Genomic DNA, 10,129 nt, shown 5'->3' with positions numbered 1-10,129 from the left:
CTCTCCCAAGTTTCTTGAGCTAAGGACCAGGGGTCTCAGGTGCTGGTAGCTTTATCATGCTGGAGTGGCCTGGTCTATCTCTACCTCTTGTGTCAGGGTTCTATGGCTTGTGATTTGTTTCAAAGTTGGTCTAATGCATGTGCCATTGGTTTGCTGAATGAGGACAGAGGGGGGCCTTGGTTGCTGATCTGTGCTGCAGTTAAGACCCTACTACTGACTTGCCCACACCCCTTTTGCACTGTGCTATGCTTCCATTTTATTCAAATGAGCAGGAACTCCTGAAGTCTTTCTAAGCTACCTTAAGTTGAAAAAATTGCTTAACTTTGTCTTTTTGAGGGGAGTTCTGATACTTCATAATCTATCAGAGGCTTGATTTAACATTGTTTTTAAAGGAAGGTCGTAAGAGCTCAGGTATCTCAATCATTTTAACTTTGCTCTCATGATACCCTCTACCTCATGCTCGTTCATAAACATTTCTCTTAACTGTACAATTCATAGGTATATTTTTCCATGCTCCCCCTTATTATTTCTCTCTTTATGTTTAAGTCATTTATCCATTTTGACCTTATCTTGGTATACAGTGTTAGATGTTCATCTGTGCCTATTTTCTACCAAAGAACTTTTTTTTTGCAAAATTTTTCTCAAATAAGGTTCTTACCTCCAAATATTAAATCTTTGGATTTATTAACACTTGATTACTCTTATTAAAATGGTATACCTAATATATTCTACTGATGCTTCAATCTATTTCTTAGTCAGTACTAAAATATTTTTACTCTTACCACTTTATAATGTAGTTTAAAATCTGGAACTGCTAGTCCACCTTCCTTCACATTTTTTCCATTGATTCATTGATATTCTTGACTTTTTGTTCTAATAGAAAAAATTCCTTATCTCCATTGATTTGATGTCCCTCTTCTCATTTCATTTCTTAATTCTCAAGGAATGATCTAGTTTGGGTTTTTAACATTCGCATGTCTGAAGTCTCATTTTTTCCATTGGGTTTTTTTCCACTTGGGGGGAAAATGAATTTGATATATTTTACAAAGCAGAATGTAATATATTTGAGTTTCAGAACTATTTTTAATATCTCTAGTACATAGCATAGTGTGTAGCTCATTATATATTTAATTAATACTTGTTGAATGAAAACATATTCAATGTGGAAAATCATAACAATGAAATTTTCTGTAGGTAATGAGTCTTCCACCTATACTTTCTAAGGGTTAACATTGGAGCTATTCTATGAGTGTCTAGAAATACAATGAATCTTCTCAAGGATATCATCATCTGTTCCTGAGCAACATACATAGGAACTCACAAAGGAATAAAAAAACAACAAAAGAAGACAAAACAAAAGTGATAAGACTGAAATCTTGGTCTTCTTTTGACAGGATATTTGATAGGATAATTCATTGGTTGCACCCTATACATAAAAATGCCACCCTTTATTATTTCTACTTTCTGGCTTCCTTGACTTTATTCATGTGTCAGTTAAAATCTAACTTCTGAAAAAAAGTCTTTACTGTTTCCCTCTTAAAGTGAAATCTGTTGAAATACAAATCAGCAAAATATAATGTTCTGTACCTGAATTAAAAAGTAAATCCTCCAGAGAAAGGAAAGATGATGGAGAGAAGCTAGGACCTACCCTAGTCTTTCCTCAGAAACAAAATTGATCAAGCTTCTATATGTATTCTGGAATGACAGGACCCTAACAGAGCAGAGGGAGCTAGGACAAGTGTAAATGGGGCTCAGATGAGGCCAATCTGAGGTTCTCAGATCCAGTAGACATTTGCAGTAGAGACCAGTGAATAGTTAGACAATCCCAGCCCAATGACTAAGCCACTAGTGCTCTCAATGGAGATCTCTGAACACATCCTTCCCTGACAAAACAAGAAGCTTGAAATAGCAGAGCCCAAAATTAGTTTGAAAATCAGGAGAAAAGTCATGCCAATAGAAATCATCTCTGAAGAAGATGGCAGAAAAAGCACTATATGTGAAACAATAGAGGGTAATATAAATTGGCCTTCCAGCCCTAAAAAAGCTTCTTAGAAGAGCTGAAAAATAATTTTTCAGAGCAAGGAGAAAAATTAGTAAAAGAAATGCAAGAAAAATGGAAAATCTTGTCATTAGGAGGGAAAAAATGACTGAACAAATTCTTTGAAAAATAGAATGGGGGGGCGGAGCCAATATGGCAACAAGAAGGGATCCAGTCTTAGGAGTTCTCTGATAATATTCATCAACTAAGGACTCTAACTAAACTTTCAAGAGACAGAACCCACAGAGGGACCCAATGCAGCAGTTCTACTACTCAAGGTAACCTGGAAAAGAGCAGAAAGGCTCTGCTCCCCGGATCGGAGAGGCGGCCTGCCAGAGGGGTGGCCTGCCAGAGCCAAAGAACTTCAGCCTCCCGGAGGCAGCCCCAGGGCGCTGGGTGTCTCAGCTCACAGCAGCAGGGGAGTCTCCTGAGCTGTACCCCAAGGAGCACCGGGCACAAAGTGGGAGAACAGTGGGGGGCCTCTGCCAGAGCAAGCACATGGAGCCTAGCCCTCGGGTCACACAGGGAGCAGCATGGTCTTTCCCCAGCCCTAATCCAGGAAACAGAAGTAGGAGGAGCCTGTAAGCAGGAGCTCCCAGAGCATGAGCCCATTGAGTTGAGGGAGGGGAGTGAAGAGAGAGAAACTGCAGAACTTTGTCCTCTGCCCCTGGAACAGGACTCTGGGGCTCTGACCACATTCAGATCCTGATTGCAGTCTAGGGCCCCCCATAGAACAGCAGGGCCCCCCCCCCACCTCAGCCCCGTGGCAGAGGGAGGTGCTTATGGTCATTCACAGACCAGGAGGGAGGACAGCACCTCACAAGCTGAGACCCTTGTGGGAGTGTCCCAAAAGCTCAGGAAGCACACCCAAACCAGGCCCAGGCTGGGAAAATGAGCAAGCAAAGAAACAAAAGGAAGACTATTGAGAAATATTTTGTAAATGAACCCAAGAAGGATAAAAATACTCAGTCTGAAGATGAGGAAGCACAAGCTCCTGCATCTAAAGACTCCAAGAAAAACTGAAATTGGGCTCAGGCTATGACAGAGCTCAAAAAGACTTTGAAAATCAAATGAGGGAGTTGGAAGAAAAACTGGGAAAAGAAAGGAGAGAGATGCAGGAAAATAATGAAAATGAAGTCAGCAGCTTAGTCAAGGAAATCCAAAAAAAAAAATGCTGAAGAAAATAGCATGCTAAAAACCAGCTTAGGTCAAATGGATAAAACAATTCAAAAAGTTATCGAGGAGAAGAATGCTTTAAAAAGCAAAATTGGCCAGATGGAAAAAGAGGTAAAAAACTCTGAGTAGAACAAATCCTTCAGACAAAGAATAGAATTCAGGGAGATGGATGAATTTAACAGAAATCAGGAATCAATACTTCAAAACCAAAAAAATGAAAAATTAGAAGAAAATGTGAAACATCTCATTGAAAAAACAACTGATATGGAAAACAGACTTAGGTAAAATAATTTAAAAATTATTGGAATACCTGAAAGTCATGATCAGAAAAAGAGCCTTGACATCATTTTTCAAAGAATTACTACGGGAAAATTGCCCTAATATTCTAGAAGCAGAGGGCAAAATAGAAATAGAGAGAATCAACTGATCCCCCCGAGAAAGAGATCCCAAAAAAACAACCCCTAGGGATATTATAGCCAAGTTCCAGAACTCCCAAATCAAAGAGAAAATATTACAAGCAGCCAGAAGGACACAGTTCAAATATCGTGGAGCTACAGTCAGGATCACACAGGACTTAGCAGCAGCTACACTGGAAGCTCGTAGGGCTTGGAATACAATATACAGGAAGGCAAAAGAGCTTAGAATGCAGCCAAGAATGAACTACCCAGCAAGGCTGAATGTCCTCTTCCAGGGAAAAAGATGGACTTTCAATGAACCAGGGGAATTTCAAATGTTCCTTTTGCAATGGCCAGAGCTGAACAGAAGGTTTGATCTTCAGTTACAGGACTCAGGTGAATCATGGAGATTGGAGGAGGGGGGGGGGAATATGAAGGACTTAATGAGGATGAACTGCATGTATTCCTGCATAGAAAAATGACACTGATAATACTCACATGAACCTTCTCAGTTAATAGAGCAAATAGAGAGATCTTTCATAGTTGAAGCACAGGAGAAAGCTGAACTCGAAGATAAAATATGGTGTAAAAATGGAGTCAATAGAAAAAAAAGGGAAATGGAATGGGAGAAAGAAAAAGGAGAGGGGGAATAGTCCAAGATATTTCACATAAGATTTTTGTTATTACAATGAGCTATTGCAATGATATGGAAGTGGGGAGGCAAGGGGGAATGAGGGAACCTTTGCTCTCATCAGAGATGGCTAGGAGAGGAAACAGCAAATATACTCAATGGGGTATAGACAACTGGAGTAAGAAGGAGCGGGGAGCACGGGGAAGGGGTGGGGATGTGAATAAAGGAGGAGAGGATGGACCATGGGGGGAGAGTGGCCAGATATAACACATTTTCTTTCTTACTTCTTGCAAGGGGCTGGGATTGGAAGGCCTGCCCAGGACCACAGGGCCAGGTGAATTCTGGGCCTAAGGGGTGGTATGGGGGTTCAGGGCTTCTTGGCCCCAGGACCAGAGATCTGTCTGCTGTGCCACTCAGTGACCCTACAGCAGAGTCAGAGTGAAAGGAGAGAGAAAATAGAGTACATGGTAGTGGAGAAATAAGAAAGGAGGGAGTTGCGATCAGCAATGGCAAAGGTGCAAAAATATGGAAAGAACCTTTGTGATGGACTTATCATAAAGAATGAGATCCACCCATGACAGAGTTGTTGGTATTGGAACAAAGACTCAAGCACATTTTTTGTTATTATTATTATTTGGGGGAGGGTGCAGGGCAAGTGGAGCTGTATGGCCTGCCTGGGGCACATAGTGGGGTGATCTTTGGGTGTCTGGGGCCGGATTTGGACCCAGGTGCTCCTGGCTAAAGGGCCAATGCTCTGTCTGCCACCCAGCCACTACTATTATTACTATTTTATTTTATTTTGGGTCTTTTTTTTCTTTCCTTTTTTTGTTTTTTGCAGGGCAGTGGAGATCGGGTGGCTTGCATGTCATACAGCTGGGTGATTGTTGGGTTTACGAGGCTGGATATGGACTTGGGTGCTCGTGGCCCCAGGGCTGGTGCTTCATCCATTGTGCCACCTGGTCATACCTACAATTATTACTATTATTTTTTTTAATTTAATTTTTTTCTCTCTCCTTAACTTTTTTTGCCCGAGCAAGTCTATCTATATTCATGGGGGAGGAGGGGTATTTTGTTTACTTGTAAACAAGAATATTTTATTAATGTAAAAAAAATTTGTAAAAAATGAGAATAAAAAAATAAATTAGAATTAATAAAAAATGGGATGGAAAAGAAATTTTAATTGACACTAATGGATTTTGAACAATAAACATTTGAAAATGAAAAAAAAGAATAATAGAATTGTTCAATTTGAAGAATCAGTCAGTTAAAATTCTGAAAAAATTAAAAATAGATGGAAATGCAAAATACCTCATAAAAAACTGACCTATAAAATAGTTATAGGAGAGTAATTTAAGAATTATTTGACACCTTGGAAACCATGCTCAAAATAGTGTTGGACAACATCTTTTGAGAAATCATTGAGGAAAACTGCCCGGCTATCTTACAATCAGAGGGACAATAGTCATTGAAAGAATACCTCAATCATCTCCTGAAAGGTATCCCAAAATGAAGACATCAAGAAATATTGTAGTTAAATTTCAGAATTCTCAGTTCAAAGAAAAAATACTGTAGGCAGACATGAAAAAAAATTCAAATATCAAGGAGCTATAGCCAGTTTTACAGAGATCTTAGCAACATCAACATTAAAGGATCAAAGGACCTTGTATGTAGATGCTTGAATATTACTTTCATTGGATTTCACTTAAGAAAGGAATAGCACATAACTCAGTTCAGGTTAGAAATTTATCTAATCCTACAGGGCAGGAAGGACAAACAGAAAAGGGGAAAAAAGTAAAAGGTAAAATAAAGGTGAAAGGGCTGTTGGAAGGGAAGAAAGATTGAGGGTGTTGGAAATCAGAATCAAAACATTGGTGAGGAGCGAAAGAGTGGAGGTACAAATGGAAGAAAGATAGGATGGAGGGTAATACACATTTAGCAATCATAACTGTAAATGTGATTGGGATGAATTTTTCCAAACAACAGAACTTAATAGTAGAGTGGATTAAAAACCAGAACATTACAGTATGTTGTTTACATATTTGAGGGGCATCTAGGTGGCACAGTGGACAGAGCACTGGCCCTGGAGTCAGGAGGACCTGAGTTCAAATTCGGCATCAGGCACTTGATAATTACCTAGCTCTTTGACCTTGGGCAAGCCACTTTTAACCCCACTGCCTTGCAAAAACCTTAAAAAAAAGAAAGAAAGAAATATTTAATCAGAGATATACATACAGAATCATGGTAACAGTCTGGAGTAGAATATATTATGATTCAGCTGAAATGAATAATCTGGGATAGCAATCCTTGTCTCAGAAAAGACAAAAGTACATCTTCCTAAAAGGTACCATTGAAAATGAAGTAATATCAGTACTAAACATATGTACCAAATAGTATAGCATCCAAAGTCTTGAAGTAGAAGATATTGCATTACAGGAAGACTTCAGCAAAACTCTACTAGTGGGGGGAGGAGGAATCTCAATTTCCCTCTTTCAAAATCAGATAAATCTAACCACAAAAATAAGCAAAATTAGCAAGGTGAATAGATTTTTGCATAGTTAAGATATGATAGGGAGAAAATTGAATGCCGTTGGAAAGAAATATATGTTCTTCTCTGTGGTAACTGACATTTAAACCAAAAGTGATCTTCTACTGGGGCATAAAAACCTCCAATTCTATAAAGAAAGACAAATGTATTAAATACATCCTTTTCAGATAATGACACAATAAAAAAAATCACACATATAATAAAGGACCATGGAAATAGAGACTAAAAATAGATTGGAAACCAAATATTCTAATTTAAAGAGTAAGTGGATCAAACAAGAAATTAGAAATAATTAATATTATTTTCCAAGATAATGACAATAATGAGACAACATTCTTACACTTGTGGAATACAACAAAAGCAATTTTAGGGAAAATTTTATATCTCTAAATACATTAATGAATAATATAGAGAAAGAAGAGAATTGAACATGAAACTAAAAAAAGTAGAAAAAGAACAAATTTTAAGTTCTCAAATAAATAACAAAAAAAGAAATTATGAAAAACAAAGGAGAAAATTATAACATTGAAAATAAGAAAATATTGAACTAATAAATATAACTGAGTTGGATTTATAGAAAAAATAAACCTTTGGTTAATCAGACTTATAAAAAGAAAGAAAAGCAAATTATAAGTAACAAAGTGTATCAATATTGAAATATGTGTTTTCACCACCAATGACGAAGAAAATAAGTAATAATTGTAGTTTATTTTGTTCAACTCTATGCCAGTAAATGTAAGTAAATTGGATGAATAATTACAAAATAATTACAAAAATATAAATTTCTCAGATTAACAGAAGAGGAAATTAAATAATTAAAAAGCCCTATTTCAATAAAAAAATATTGAGAATGTCATCAAGAAACTCCTTAAGAGAAAATGGAGGGCCAGATAGACTTACAAGTCAATTCTAGGAAACATTTAAAGAATAACTGGCTCCAATTGTATTTAAAAACTCTTTGAAAAATAGGTGAAGAAGGAGTTCTGCCAAATTCCTTCAATGACACCAATATGGTACTGGTATCTAAACCAGGAAGAATAAAAACAGAGGAAGAAAAATTATCACTTGGATAATACATTATGGTAAGGTAGAATTTATATGAGGAATGAAAGGTTGGTTCACTATTAGGAAAACCAGCAGCATAATTGACCATATCATTAACAAAACTAAAAAAAAAAAAAAAAATATGATTTTCTCAATAAATGTTGTAAAAGCTTTGGACGAAATACTGCACCCATTCCTATTAAAAATGAGAATGCATAGGGATAAATGGAGTTTTCCTCAAAATGATAAGCAGTTTCTATTTAAAACCATCAGCAAGCATTATATGTAATGGAGCAAAGCTAGAAAGCCTTCCCAATAAGATCAAGAGTGAAGTTAGGATGCCTTTTATGACCACTATTGTTCAATATTATATTAGAAAGCTTAACTTTAACAATAAGAGAATTAAAATAAATTGAAGGAATTGGAATGGGTAATGAAATAAAACTTTTATTCTTTGCAGATGATATAATATAAAAAGAAAATCCTAGAAAAATCCTAAAAAATCCTAAAAAAATCCTAAAAACCAACTTTGAACAATAAACAACTTGAGCAAAGTTATAGAATATAAAATAAATCCACATAAAGCATCAACAGTTTTATATATTACCAACAAAGTCCAACAGTAATACATAGAAAGATATATTCCTTTTAAAATAACTACAGAGGGGTGGCTAGGTGGTGCAGTGGATAAAGCACCAGCCCTGGAGTCAGGAGTACCAGAGTTCAAATGGGGTCTCAAACACTTAATAATTACCTGGCCTTGGGCAAGCCACTTAATCCCATTTGCCTTGCAAAAACCTAAAAAAAAAAAATAACTACAGATATCATAAAATATTCAAGTGTTATCCCATCCAGACAAACCCAGGAACTAAAATTATTACAAATACTTTTCACACAAATAAAATCAGATATAATTGGGAAAATATCAATTTCTCATTGGTAATTCAAGCTAATAGAATAAAAATGACAATTTTACCAAAATTAATTACTTATTCAATCCAAATACCAATCAAACTACCAACATTATTTTATAGAGTTATAAAAAACTCATCTGGAGGAACAAATAATCAAGAATATCAATGGAATTAAAGAAAAAAAAATATAAACGAACATTGCCTATCCATGCTAGATCTAAAATTATACTTAAATCAGCATTCATCAATGCTGTTGGTTACTGGCTCAGGAATAGAGTGGTGGAGTAATAGAATAGATTAAGCCCAAAAGAAACAGTAGTAAATGACTACAGCAATCCACTCTTTGATAAACCCAAGGAAATCTAACTCCTGGAATAAGAACTCACTTTGCAGCAAAATCTATTGGGAAAATTGGCAAATAGTATGAGGAACTAGGCATTGACCAATATCATTTGCCCTATATATACCAAGATAAGGTCAAAATGGGTGCAGGATTTAGACATAATATGTGATACCATAAGCCAATTATGAGAAAAAGTAATAGCATAACTGTAAGATCTATGGAAACAGATGCAGTTTAATGATCAAATGAGTGATAGAGGATGTTATAAAGTGCAAAACAGATAATTTTGATTACATTAAATTAGAAAAAATTTTGCATAAATGAAACAAATATAACTAAGATTAAAAATTATACAGAAATGTTGGAAACAAATCTATAACTAGCATTTCTGATAAAGTACTAATTTCTAAAATATAAAGAGAATTGTGTCAAATTTATAAGAATATATGTGATCCCGCAATTGATGAATGATCAAAGAATATGAACAGGCAATTTCCAGATAAAGAAATTAAAGCTATTTATAACCATATGAAAATGTCTAAATCATTATTGATTAAAGAAATGCAAATTAAAACAACTCTGAGGTACCAACTCACACCAATCAGATTGACCAATATAACAAAAAAAAAAAGAACATGATCAGTATTGGGAAGATATGCAAAAAACATTTACAGTGTTGGTGGAATTGTGAACTGATTCAACCATTCTAGAGATCCATCCATTTGGAACTACACTCAAAGGGCAATGAAATTTGCTTAACCTTTGATGAAGAAATATTATTACTAGTTCTTTATCCTGAAGAGATCACAAAAAAGTACAAAAGTTCCATATGATAGTGGCAAAGAACTGGACACTGAGGTGATAACCATCAAGTGGGAAATTTTTCTGAAAAGCAGTATAGTCTTAGGACATATTAAAACATTAATAGATGCACAATGTTGAGAAAATAAAACATAGCGCCACAGTATTCCACCTTCATCACATCCTTCCTTTTTTTAAAGAAAGATTTTATTTATTTTGAATTTTACAATTCCCCCCATTCT

Source organism: Macrotis lagotis, chromosome 3 (genome assembly GCF_037893015.1).
Source record: "Macrotis lagotis isolate mMagLag1 chromosome 3, bilby.v1.9.chrom.fasta, whole genome shotgun sequence".
Lineage (NCBI taxonomy): Eukaryota > Metazoa > Chordata > Mammalia > Peramelemorphia > Peramelidae > Macrotis > Macrotis lagotis.
Note: the sequence above shows the minus strand (reverse complement) of the source record.